Raw genomic sequence first — 14943 nt, forward strand, 5'->3', positions numbered from 1 at the left:
TCTACCCTTCATATTGCCTGTGTTTTCCTGTCCTTGAACATTTGAAAACTACTCTTGCCTTAATTAATTTAGTAAAAATTAAAATGGCAATTGACAAAACTATTGTTAGGGACACATATTTAAGACAGGATATTAGTATAAACTTTTTATTGGACTAGATTATTGATTGATGGTTGGTGTTTAACACCACATTCATCAAACTTGACATATCATAGAGAATGGTGAGAGCCACTGTCCTTCCCTTGGAATAGAAAGGAAATCTTAAAAGTATTTCATTTTGTAACACACAACTGTAAGATGGGGTTTAAAGGAAGAGAAAGTAATTTATTTAGTCACACATTTCTCGTCAACTTTAGTAGCAATGATATGAGAAAGTTTATTTTTGTTTGGAGTGTAATTACAAAGAAGCACTAAATGTCTAGCTTCAGTTTGAACCCATTACTTGTGCTACTGTGATATCCTGAGTGATTGGTGTTCACCTAATTTATGCAGAATATTATTTATTGTACATATATATTTACATATTTATATCTAAGACTAAAAATGAAAATAACACTTTAGAAAATTCATGCTAACATACCAGTACACAAATATGAATTATTGAAGGATAAACAATTGTCAAGGCTTGTTTTGAGATGTTTTCTGTAAAGATATGCATGATAATCTTTTTGTGGACAAATTGTAGAAAATAATGAAGATTCTTTCTGCATTATTAATGTTATTTTATTGATTTTATTGGTATTAGAGGTTAAAATTATCTATTTATCATGTTTATGCTGAAATCAATTAGAAAAATTATTAAATTTTAACGAACGTTTCTCGGGATTTTGTAAATTATTTTTTTCTGTATTCCTGGGTTGTTATTTAATTATCAACTTTACATTTTATGAGATTAAATACTGTCATTCTACAACTTATTCATCTATGGTCATTAACAGCATAGGTGGTCTCTTTGTTGTGTTCTTGGATCTAGTCCATATGTTCGATCTCTGGCTAGGTAACACTTATTAAAAATTGGTATTTGCTACTTCTTCACTAAGCACACTGCAATCTGGAAAATGTGTCCTGTGTTCTTGTTGTATGCTACCTTGTTAACTTGAACATTAAAAAAAAACACTTCATCATGTAGTTCTAGTACAAAGCAATCCTCATATATCGTCCTGAATATGTACTTAATTTGCCACTGTACTTTTAGCAGCCGTCGTTCATCCTCTTACGGTCATAATTGCTTCATTTGGATCTGTTAGCAATTTTCATATAGTAATATTATAAGTTTGCTTTTGGACAAATTCAATTGGTTAAAGTGAAAATAATAATTTGGCAAATTTAACTTTGCGAGTTAAATGATAAGGAGTCGCCTCATCATATATGGCGGTAGTAAAGAAAAGTATGATACAATATCAAAGGGTCCAGGTGTAAGCAGACAAACATTAGAGTGAAAACAAGGTAGATTCACATTAATTTATATCTGTGCAAAAAAGGCAGATGATGTCACGTTGGTCTGTCAGAAAGGGTGTATTAAAAGTCCTACATAGCATCTGGATGGTTTAAGTAGGACCATTACAAATTTAGAAATAATCCCCAGATAAACAAGAGAACAAGACTGCACAATTTCAAAGAGGAAAAAGACGAATGGATAACATTCGTCAACAAAAAAATTGACACAGAAAAATAAAAATTGAGCAACAAAATCCCAACCAACAACTATGTGTTTAAACCAGGATTCAAAAGTGTAGATGTTACTACAGGAATAGAAAACCTTAGCTGCATTTGGCAACACCTTTCGGAATTTCGGGTCCTCAATGGTCTTCAACTTCGTACTATATTTTGGCCTTTTTAACTTTGTTTTGTGTCACTGATGAGTCTTTTCAAGACGTAACATGGCGCCCACAATTTAATCCTGTTATCTATTAGTGATTTTATTTACTGCTTCATTTGCTCATTTGAAGTAAAAATTTGATGATCCGTCATAAACTATGAGGAATAGAGAAAAGGATTATTGCTACAAGTGGGACTACAGAGCTACTTGAAAAGTAGAAGAGGTCTTCAGAAATGCTGTGAAACTGTTTACTCGCGTAGTGGTATTAACCATATATGGATTCTAAAAAAATCGAACTAGATCATTTAAAATCTCGATCTTTCTCTGAAATTAATTCTATCAAAACTTTTGATTTTTCAACCCTGTATACCACCATTCCCCATGTGCAATTGAAAAATCGTCTAAAAGAAATAATCAACAATGCTTTTGAATATAAAAATTGTAGCATACGCTATAAATTTATTGCTTTGTGATACCATACGGCATATTTTGTTAATAGTGAACAAAAAGGTAAAACATGCTACGCAGGGGAACAAGTGATCAGTATGCTGGAGTTTCTCATTGACAACATATTTGTTGAATTTGAAGGTAGACTTTTTCAGCAAGTTCTCGGCATTCCTATTGGAATGAACTGTGCGCTTCTCCTTGCCAATCTCTTCTTATTTTCATATGAGTCGGAGTTCCTTCAGACACTTGTCAAAAACAAGAAAATCAAAGAAGCCCGATCATTTAATTTCAAATTCAGATATATTGATGATGTTCTTTCCATTAACAATCCAACCTTTTCTGATAAGGTTCCATTAATATATCCTCCAGAACTAGAAATTAAAGAAACAGCAGACACGGCTCCCTCCGCCTCATTTTTGTCGAGCCTGCGTCTTCTGTCGCAGAAAGCGAGACATAGGGATAATGATCCGACGGCGGCGTTAACAAACTTCTCAAAAGCTTAATATTTCAAAAGATAGAAGACTTGGATCCTTCATACTTTGTATATAGATGCCTTATGTTATGAAGTTTCCGTCTGTCATATGTCCATTGTCCTTGACCTCATTTTCATGGTTCAGTGACTGCTTGAAAACAAAGTTAAGACATTTATTATTCTTAATATCTCCCTTATGAGTAATAGGATAACTATATTTGGTATGTGCGTACCTTGCAAGGTCCTCATGCCTGTCAGACAGTTTTCGCTTGACCTCGACCTCATTCCATGGATCAGTGAGCAAGGTTAAGTTATCGTGGCCAACTGGCAGGTGTCATCTGAACTTGATCTCATTTTCATGGTTCGTTGCTCAATGTTAAGTTTATGTGTTTTGGTCAGCTTTTATTAAACTATAAGCAATAGGTAAACTATTAAATTTGGTGTATGGGATGATTGTAAGGCGTAAATGTCTGTCTGGCAGTTATCTGACCTTGACCCCCTTTTTCATGGTTCATTGATCAATGTTAAGTTTTCCAGGTTAAGTTTGTTTCTTAGATATTATGTGCAATAGGTCAACTATATATTTTGCATATAATGATTGTTAGGTGTACATGTCTGTCTGGAAGAGTTCGTCTGACGTTGATCTCATTTTCATGGTTCTTTGCTCAGTATAAAGTTTTCATGGTTTGATCTGTTTCTTGTATACTATAAGCAATTGGTCAACTATATTTGGTGTATGGAATGAATTTATGGTGTAAATGTATTTCTGGCTTGGTTTATCTGACCTTGACCTCATTTTTTATGATCATGTTAAGTTTATGTGATACTTGTAGTAAAACTTGTTAGACGTATACCTCGAATTTGACTGAAGTGGTCATCTCAATGCCAGAACCTATGACAAGCGAGACGATTTTAATTTTGAAATTATAAATTTTCCCCACCTTAGCATCAATATACAAACTTCAACTGTATATGTGATATATATTTCCCAAATCATTCGGTACTCAGGAGTTTGCAGCTGCTACCCAGACTTTATAAAACGTCACCAGTGTCTGAGCAGAAATTTGATGGGCCAGGATTATGTCAGCGAACGTCTCGTCCTGTTTCTAAAAAAGTTCATTGGACGATGCCAAGACCTTGTTGATAAATAATACATGATGGTCTAGATTCTAGGAACTGACGTTGTTAATCATCTTTTTTGTCCATGTATATTTTTAACCATTACTGTGTATCCATTTTTGATTATAAACTTATGACGTGGATCGGTACTTATACATCCCGCCATTGTGTTATTGTGCTATGGTCAATTTTGAGTTCTTGTCTTTCATTTTTGCTTATGTACTTTTTGTGTTTCTTTATTGAAACAGTTCTTTGTTTTTATAGTGATAACGTTTATATTACAATGTTGACTGCTGTACCCAATTTTTTGACATTTTTACCTATTATGTCTGTGTGTTTTGCTCACACACTGTCAATATAATGTAATTCTATGCGACTGTCATACAAGTGAGAGGTTTAGCTAGCTATAAAACCAGGTTTAATCCACCATTTTCTACATAAGGACATGCCTGTACCATATCAGGAATATGACAGTTCACAGTTGTTTTCCATTCGTTAGATGTGTTTGTGCTTTTGATTTTGCCATTTTATAAAGAACTTACCGTATTGAAATTCCCTTGGAGTTCGGTATTTTTTTTAACTTTTTTTTGTACATGTATATATTCAATGAAGAAAAACAACAAAGATATTTCTACAATGAGCAGTTCATGTATGCGCCATAGATATTCCATAGTGGTCAACCAAATATGATGGCATCTCTAAATTTTTCGAAAAAATATTTAAACCTGATCATTACTTGTGAGACTAAACTACAACAACGGTACTGATTTTACTGCTGCAGATTGACATTTCGACAATAAATGTCGCTTCTGTGATGCTTGGGTCCAAACTATTTGAAAAATCAAAAATTTATTAAAGAACTGAAGAGCTTATAAACAAAAACAAAAAAATACGAAAAGTACAGCTGGGCAAGGAATCAGCTTTTCATGAGGAGATATACTAGTATTTCTTAATTTGTAATAATTTCTAAAATTTTGGAACAAGTAATTGTGTTAATAACACACTATCCATATATTATGGATGCATCACATGTGTTTTGATTTTTAAAGAAGCAGTAATCATTGACGGTGGTCGATAGCGAACAAGTAGGACCTATGACGGGTATAGTTAAAATTCTTTGGTGAATAGATTAACGTAAGCTTTGTGTCAAATGACAAACAATTAAATGCACATGCTGGACAAGAACAAATTAACAATATAGTTGGTAAGTCAACCAGGAGAAAGAACGGAAAGATATGGATATTCTGGTATAGAGATCAATATTTTGCCCTACGGACTCAAAGAGATGTGTTGCAAGGATTCTTAATTTGCAGAGAGCGTAAAATTCACCCTACATTATGCGTCCCAATTCCGTGTAGTGATTCTGTATATATAAATCCCGCAAAGGCAATCGGATATTTTGCTTAAGTGGTGGATTTACTGCCGGGAGAAGTCATTGAATGACAACATTTTGAAAATACCGCTTACCCTTAGGGTTCAGTAATTTGAGAAACTAAGTACATGCAATACTCAGTCCATTAAATGTGATAGAACTTTGAGTAATTTTTTTGCCATAAAAGTTTTTTTTCAATTTTCTTGTAGTTTAGTTATTTTGTTCTGTCATATCGTTACTATAGCCATGCGCTATCATAATAAACTTATCATAGATAGTAGGATTAAAATTTTGTTCGCCAGACGCGCGTTTCGTCTACAAAAGACTGATCAGTGACGCTCGAATCAAAAGTTAAAAAGGCCAAATACAATACGAAGTGGAAGAGCACTGAGGACCAAAAATTCCGAAAGGTTTTGCCAAATAAAGATTGGTAATCTATTCCTGGGGAAGACAATCCTTAGTTTTTCTAAAAAATCTAAGTTTTATACAGTTAATTTATAATTATAACTATATCAATGATAATTCATGTCAAGACTGAAGTGCTGACTACTAAGCTCGTGATGTTTCTTCTAAAAAATGGGATATTTACACCAGGAAAAGACAAAAGAAAAATCATCACTTTCTTCCATCTTTTTGGAGAACATTATATTTTGTTATAAGCAGGCCTTCTTTCAAAGAGCCGATGTTTAAGTTTTTGTCTGTTGTACAGACTAATAAAGACGAGTAACAGCTAAAGCAAAATGCAACATTTTCCATAAAAAACAGAAGTGATATGATTGACGTAGAAAGGAAAAATGTGGTTTCTATCGTACCGAATTAGAAACCTGATATCTTTGTATTTTCTTGATAATGTCCAATTGAGATGCTTTGGACGTTTCAAAGACTTCAGGCTGTTTGCATACTGAAAAAATCGTCACGTTTATATCATACTCCTGATAGGTAATTTTTTTCCCACTTTAACGTATACTCCATTTTCCATAGGCTTTCCAATTCCTTGCCTCCCATCGGTTTTGAAGGCATATTTTTTTAAAAGTTTGTTTTCCCCCTGTTAAAAGTAAAAAGTGCGACTAACAACTGTTCTATGGTCAATCAAATTTAACAGAAATTTGAATATTCCTTATATAACTTAATGGCAAATTTGTATAATAAAACACATCTTCATAGACTTTTGTTAAAAAGTATTCTTTTTTATCTAAATCTTCAAAAATGTACTGCTATGGAAGACAATCGCACAGCGTCAGTGCGAGAAAAAAAATCGTGATTGAGGAAAAAGTAAACCAACATTGAAGGAAGATAGTTTTAACCGATTCTGATACGAATACTACAATATATCATTTAACATCGTAATGACAGTTAGATTAACAAAGGTAAAATATAAAAAAGATCAAAATAAACATTGTTTTATCATCTCTCACAATATACATATGCTACATCATCTAACTTATTGAAACATATTATTCTGTGTTGATTGTTTACCAAGGACAATATCGACAATCTTAGGCACCACAATCCGCAAGTTAAAATATGTTTTGTCGATTATATGTCTTGAATTCGCCAACCAACAACTAATTTAGTATATATATGCATGGGTTAACAAATTTCTTTAAAAGTTTTATCATTAGAAACACGTCTGATAATACTTTAATCAAACACCAATCGGTCATAGAAGTAAATATAGATACAAATACCGTTTGTATTAGGTATTGGATTTTAAAATATTTTGGCATCAAGCAACACCGAAGACACATTAATTGTCTAAATGCACATCTGGTACAGTAAAATTGGTACCGTTTACGGTATTGCTGTTACATGACATAACAATGGGACATTGGATCCATTCTTAGAGATTGAATCCTGGATACATTACACATGTTATATAGATACACAATGCTTTATCCCCGCCGCATTCATTATGTGCCTGTACCAAGTCACGAACCTGTTATATTATTTGTTGTTGTTGGAAGCTGTCAGACATATTTTTTTTTCGTTATCTGATTTGTCAGAAAGCAGGTTGTCGATTTTTTTGTTCAATTTGTTTCAGATTTTGTCATGTAAGGTTCTTTTATTGTTGACTATACCTTATAGGTTTTTTTTTCATTACTGAAGGCGTATAATTGCCTATAATGGCTTACACCAACGTCATTCTGACTCTGGGGGTAAGTGTTCCATTTAGGAATCATACCACATCTCCTTATTTTGAATTTTTAGTCCACACGCTACATGTTTTGTACCAGATTTGTACTTATATGAGCAGCACGATGAGTGTCACAGGTGGAGCAGGATTAACTTACCATTCTTGAGATCACCCCCGGTTGTAGGTAGGGTTCGTGTTGCTATTTAGTTTTCTAGGTTGTGTTTTGTGTACTGTTATGTGTCTTGTCGTCGTTTTTCGTTTTTTTGCCATGACATTGTCAGTTTTGTTTCGACTTATAAGTTTGAATATCCCTTTGGTATCTTTTGCCTCTCTTTTATTATACATTGTCACTTGTTTAGTTGTGTGGTTTAATGCGGGATTCGAAATGAAAAGTTTTTGTTGCACTTCCAGTTATTATGCAGAATTGTAAAGATTATAAACTTTTAGGTTATAATTGATAACATGATTTTTGCAAGATATTTTTATTTGACTCTGGGTATAGGATATACAACAGAAGCATGTAAAGCTGTTTTGCGTTGTCCAATTATAGGTTTGTTCTTTACAGTTGCAACGGCATTTCTGTATTTCAACCTGAAAAAGAACATGGGTAGTTTAGTGATCTCAAATTAAAATGCAAGGCACAAAGGTAATAACAACGGTCTGAATTTAACAAACTCAAAATAAAACCACCCCACCTAAAAAACGGCTGCTAAGATATAATGAGTCCCCTTTGATAATTTCGCGCAGAGGTCAAAATCGATTCAAAATGGATATGGTACTGAAACGGCAAAAGAACGCTATAAAATCAAGCATACAGTACAGACACAATAGTGTGCGATAGTCGGAACAAACTATACAGAAAGCTTTATATGCATATGAAAATTGCTGTAAAAACTCACCAAAAAGAATACCTAACTCCAAGTAAATTCAAAAGGATGATTCCATAAAAACTGACAAAATCAACAACAAACCGAACGAGGGGAAATCAACTGTCATATTCCTGACTTGGTACAGGCAATTTCCGAAGAAAGTGGTGGATTAAACCTGGTTTTATAGCTAGGTTAACCTCCCACTTGTATGACAGTTGTTTATATCTCCGTTTTATTGACAAAATAGGGTGAGCTACCCAAACAGACATAATAGGTTAAGGTGACGATAATTGGGATCCAGTAGTCAAAATTGTCTAAACATGCCTTCAAACAAAGATACAAGGCCTATTATTTAGTACGTCAAACTGCCAGTTCATCTACATGAGACTCATCAGTGTCATTTGATTTAAATTAGAGAGGCAAATCAAATTCAAAATACGTACGGCAAAGGCAATCTATACCGGAGATTACAAAAACGTGTTCGGAATAGTTCAACCATTACATAAACATCAAATTTACAGAAAATTAAAATATGTAAATTGGCAAATTGATTTTTGTCTGAGACGTTAGGGAGACATTGGGGAGCTGTATCTATATTATGCTACGCAAATGAGATAAATCATTACATTTTATTCCATAATTGAGAAGAGGGAGAAGAATACATGGTCGGAAACTCGGTTGATCAGAAATAAACACTGTCAAAAAATTGATATTATAGTCTTTATTGTATTCATGAGTTTCTTGTTAATACAAAATACTTAAAAGTATGTCACTATTGAGATAGGAACTAGTAACCTTTCTGGTCATCTATAGTCATTCCGTTGGTTGAAACATTTGATTTTGTCAATTTTTTATGGACTTCCCCTTTTTGAATTTACCTTGGAGTTCAGTATTTTTGTTCTATTTTTTTCGACCGGTTTTTGTTTGACATTTTTGGGTATTCTTAATGTTGTGCATATTTTGAGTATGTGTACATTCATACTGTTGTCTTTGTTTGTTCTACATACAGTTTTCAATTGCATTTCACCTTATTTATTATATATCGCTCTGTTTTTTATTCATACATCTTTGAAATTCTAATATTCTAGCTCTGAGAGTTACCGGTGAATATTCATTCAAGCATACTTATCGAACAGATTAGTGGTAATCGTTGGTTATATATTTGACTTACCTACATGAACTGTGACCTTCTCTGCAAGTGCCACGTTATTTGAGTCATATAGAACACATTTAAAGTTCCCACCGTATTCTTTTTTTATTCCTGTAATTAAATGATGAATAAATAGAAGCAATTAATTTTTATATAGACAGCTTTACCGGATGCCTTGAAAAAGAGAGACTGAAAACACCAAAGAGAAATTCAAACTCGTAACATGCATAAATGAAAACAACACGTTATCAATTTCATGCGTGCGTTCGAAGCGCTTTTCTGGATTTACCTTCATCAGGAACGCTTAAAGCCGAATACTTGAAAGCCAAGGATGTATAAGAACAGAAAACGTTGAAGAGCTATAAACCAAAAAGGACCTAAAAAAATTAGCCAAATCCATCTAAGGCCAACTTTGCCTGAGGGAGTTGAAACCTTAGTTTCTGGATAATTTCTAAATTTATAAACGGTCAATTTCAGATGGTTATGTCGATGACAAACTGACAAAACCATGAAAAAAAAAACGAAAAATGATCATAACACAGTTTATAGATAAGACAAAAAACTAAAGACTGAGAAACACGAACCGCACAAACTGGGATAATCCCAGGTGTTTCGGGAGGGTAAGCAGATCCTGCTCCACATTTGCCACCCGCAGTGTTGTTAACGTAAGTACAATCTCGATGATAAGTCGATTTCGATGATGTCACATTCGAAAAGAAGAGGCCAATATTGTAGTTACGACCATTCTAACATATTCGTTGTCAACTATCTCTTGCTCTGACTGTTGGTTGGTTGGTAATACATACCTTGAGGAAATTTCAATGTCAAGGTTGTATCAGTATTAGAGGTGTCTAAGTCGATATAATATTCCGATTCCAGGTTCACCTTAACGTTTCCGAATGTGAATATTACTAATCGGGAACCATCATGACCATACCATTCCCATTTCAATGGATGTGTTATAAGAAAATTGGCGTCTTTCTTCACAGAGCAGCTGTATTCAGGCTTATCACCAACATGAACGTAATCCTGATCTTTATTGATAACCAATCCGTATTTGTTAGACGGCACTTGAAATAACAAAACATCAGATGGTTAATAATTCAGAAAAGGAACTGCAAACACGTTTCATTTTTCTGATGATTTCAGTAAGATATATTCGCAATTTCGATAGACAATTCAAAAGATAGAAATAAACGTAATAATATGATTGTCATGCATAAAACGCCTGTTTCAAAAATGACATTGATCAGGCACGTATGAGACAAACAAATTGCAAAGCAGGGGCATTTCAATAATGTGCAAAATTATAATTTTTAAAAATCACTTATACACACACAATTTACTATTAAACTATGTGCAACATTGCTTGAGAGGGTCGTAAGCTTCAGCAAAATGATATTATCTCTCAAACTGGAAATGTATCAACGAACATTATCATTTTAAACATGTCAACTCCATAAGCCTCCGTTAAGATTGTACTTTCGGGAACTAATACTTTACTAGTAGTAGTACCTATCCTAAGGGACTGAAAATTCCAATCCTACATAATTAATTTTGTTTGCTCTTTTGTCATCATTGTCAGCAAGGACAATAAAAAAAACTAGTTTTCTATTTTTTTTTTTTTTTATTTGATTGATCGTTTAATAATTGCCACTTTCCATCTCCTCCTCCATTTTGTAAATTATATACAACAGTATCTTAATCAAATTTTATATGTGCCACGGTTCTAGAAATATTTATTTGATACAAAATTTACTAATAAAAATTAGAAACAAAAAAAGTGAATGAAATACAGAAACTTACATGAATTAGCTGATCGGTTAGTCAAGTCAATGTGCCTTTGTCCAAATACAGGAGGCTGCAAATAATTTAAATGTATTTAAAAATTACCTATACTAAAATAAGTATAAATGTAGAAACATTTTCTTTCTTTATTGAAAATGGAAACTATACCTGAATTGACTTCTTACAAATTAAGTGTCACAAATTATAAAAAAAAAATGTATATTAGATTTTATCTTTTTTTCTTAAGTGTTCTATTATTTTTCAAATCTCAGTCACAATCAGTCTGATAATGATAGTATGAGTAATGATAAATGGAAAATATTATTTTATCTATAATGATAATTTTTTTCTTATTCCCACAAAAATGCAAGAAAAAAGAGGCTATCAGGAAAAAGTAAAATAACTAAAATACCAAACTTCGAAGAAAATTCAAAATGTAAAGTCTACAATCAAATGGCTAAATCAAAAGCTCAAACACATCAAACGAATGGATAACAACTGTCATATTCTTGACTTGGTACAGGCATTTACTTTGTAGAAAATGGTGGATTTAACCTGGATTTATAGCTAGCTAAACCTCTCACTTGTATGACAGTCGTATAAAATTCCATTATATTGACAACGATGTGTTTACAAAACAAACAGATATAATAGGTATTAATGTCAAAAATAAGGGTACAGCTGTCAACATTGTGTTATAATCTTAATCACTATAAAACAAATCAAATATGTCAACAAAGACAAACAAAAAGGCATATAGACAATGCACATTAGCAGAAAGCGAGAGACAAGAATACAAAAATTTACCATAGCACAATAAAACAATGACGGGATGTATAAGTATCGAGCCATGTAAAAGGAAATAATGTAAAAGCTGTTGAAAATGATTATCTTAAATATTCATGCCATCAGTTAATTTCAGGTGTTGGTAAAACACACGTTCACACAAGCCTGCACATACAATTACAATAGTTCACTAATAAACAGTCATAGATACATGTTAAATAATCGGGTTCATGCATGTTTGTGTATCAAAAATACACCTTAGTAAATATAACATAAAGGGACACACGAATCAACCGTCTTAACTATCTTAATAATTGTCCTTCTAAGTCATTATAAAAAGAAGACGTGGTATGCGACAATTCTCCACAAGAGACCAAATGGCACATAAATTAACAACTATAGGTCACTGTACGGCCTTCAACAATGAGCTAAGCCCATACTGCGTATACAAAAATAGCAGTGTATTCAGTCTATTTTAATACTGAATTGTTGGTGTGCAAATTTGATGCTTAGCATGACGTTTGTTTATAAATAAAGTTCACACTCAGTTTGTTATTTCAAATATGCTGAGATCATATTCATGTTAAGAATTCTTGCTTCTCAAATTCAAACCTAAATAATGAATTTCATGATCATTTCACTTGCCAAAAAAATCCGTATAAAGAAAAAAAAATTATAACAAGACTAAACATTTACTGCTAATATCTTACCACAACATTCACCAAAGCCAGACACAACGAACATGTATATTCGATGTGCATTGTCGTTGAGAATTTTCAAAAAATTAGATGCAAGGAAGTCTTGACCGCTTATATAAATTAGACTCAATTAACCAATTTCAGATAATTAGATATAAGAAGATGTGGTATGAGTGCCAATGAGACAACTCTCCATTTGTCCATTTGTGACAATTTACATCAATGTTTTAAAAAGGGTATAGATAAGGCTAAAAGTGAAAAGTTCACATTATTTATGAATTAAATGTTTAAATGCTTTAATGATCATGGCATGTATAAAATGTAATTGGACTTCCGGCTTGGTAACAACTTACGTAATTTCGTAAAAAGAAATAACAGAGTCTTCAACATTCGGGAAAAGTCAACACCTATCATTACTTCGGTACTGGTATGATAATGCGGCTAATACTTGATTGACATTTGTATTTATACAATTTTGGAAATCATCTTATATCTCATGCTCTAATTCTCCGCCTATTTTTGCTATACGTGAGGTCATGTTTAGTTTATCTAATTACTTTAACGTTTGTATTAGATCTTTGATTGCCAAATATGTTTGCATGAAACATCATTTCAGATAAGACATTAATTGTAAAAGTGCGCATCTGGTGCATCAAAGTTGGTACTATTAATATTATCACACATCAGCCATATAGACCCAATAACAAAATATACTGCAAAAGTAATAAAATAAATCTTATTAAAATGTATCCATTATCCATAGTGGAACAGGTTTTGCTTACAAGCCCGAGAGACCCCAGATCGGCTCAAATTTTTTGCAGGTATTTTGTTGCTGAGTCTTGTTTTCTATGTTGTGTTTTGAGCACTTGTTTGTCTTATCGTCGTCTTTCGTATTTTGCCATGGTTTTGTCAATTTATCTCGACTTATGAGTTTTGAATGCCTCTTTTGTATCTGTTGCGTCTTTTTGTAATAACAATTTAAACAATCTCGGTTAGTATCAAGACTGCAAGACATGTTGTACTCATAATTGAGCCAAACTTGCCGCAACAGGTAGAGAGTTTTTTCTTGGCGTTTCAGCTTAATACATCAATTTTTTTTTCCGCAAAGATATAGCAAAAAGTAAAAAAACAAAAATACCGATCTCCAATGGAAATTCAAATCGGAAAGTCCTTTACAAAATGGCAAAATCAAAAGCGAATGGAAAACAACTGTCATATTCCTGACTAGGTATATCATTTCCTTATGTAGAAAATGGTGGATTAAACCTACAATAGGTACTGAAAGTTGGAGGAACAGTACACACTAAATATTAATCAAATTATCAGTAGGATAAAATATAACAAGCTTGAATATCCCGACGAAGGTGCATCTCAGGGTGATGTATACGCATTTTATTTCCTTTTACTGATGTTTAGAAGATTTTATTTTTTTCCCGGTGTCATGATTGCTGGGATATTATTTCTTTTATATTAATTATTAATTTTTGTTGGTTAATAAAAGTCGTATGATTATGTGTTATACGCCTTGATGCGCACTTTAAACTTGTGTTATACGCATTGATTTTATCAGATTTGCTACGTATTTATACATCACACACAGCCAGAACGATGTCATTGCTCGACAAGGTAACTATATTTTTCTGCCTAAGTCACCTTTGGGATGTCATTAAATCAGAGACCATTGATCCTAAATTGATAAATTTTAAAATGTTGACAAAAGAGTACAAACACAATTACACCCTTTTGCTGTTACAATGGGGAAACTCCTCTGTCCCTTTTATCAGTTGAGTAAATGATAAATAAACATGTTGAACATATTTGATAGATATACATGTTGGACATATTTGATGATTACTCAAAATTGCTTCTGAGATCACCCCTAGTTTTTGGTACGGTTCGTGTTGCTCAGTCTTTAGTTTTCTATGTTGTGTTTTGTGTACTATTGTTTGGTTGTTTACCTTTTTATTTTTAGCTATGCCGTTGTCAGTTTATTTTCGACGTATGAGTTTGAATGTCCCTCTGGTATCTTTCGCTTCTCCTTTAAATAATTAACGGACCGAGATAGGTTAACATAGTTAAGGTAATTATCCTTGACATTCTCCAAAATTAAATCGTACTGTCCAGTACATAATAGGGTTAGATTGTTGATAAAAATCAATTATTGTTCCAAATGAGTACACTTTTCAAAAGATAACATTCAAAAAGTTGATTTGGAATGTTCAAAGATCTAGTGTTAATTGGGTATATCAACATGATCAAATAAGAAAAACCAGTAAAACTTTTAAATCA

This window comes from Mytilus californianus, unplaced genomic scaffold, assembly GCF_021869535.1.
Source record: "Mytilus californianus isolate M0D057914Y unplaced genomic scaffold, xbMytCali1.0.p SCAF_10, whole genome shotgun sequence".
Classification (NCBI taxonomy): Eukaryota; Metazoa; Mollusca; class Bivalvia; order Mytilida; family Mytilidae; genus Mytilus; species Mytilus californianus.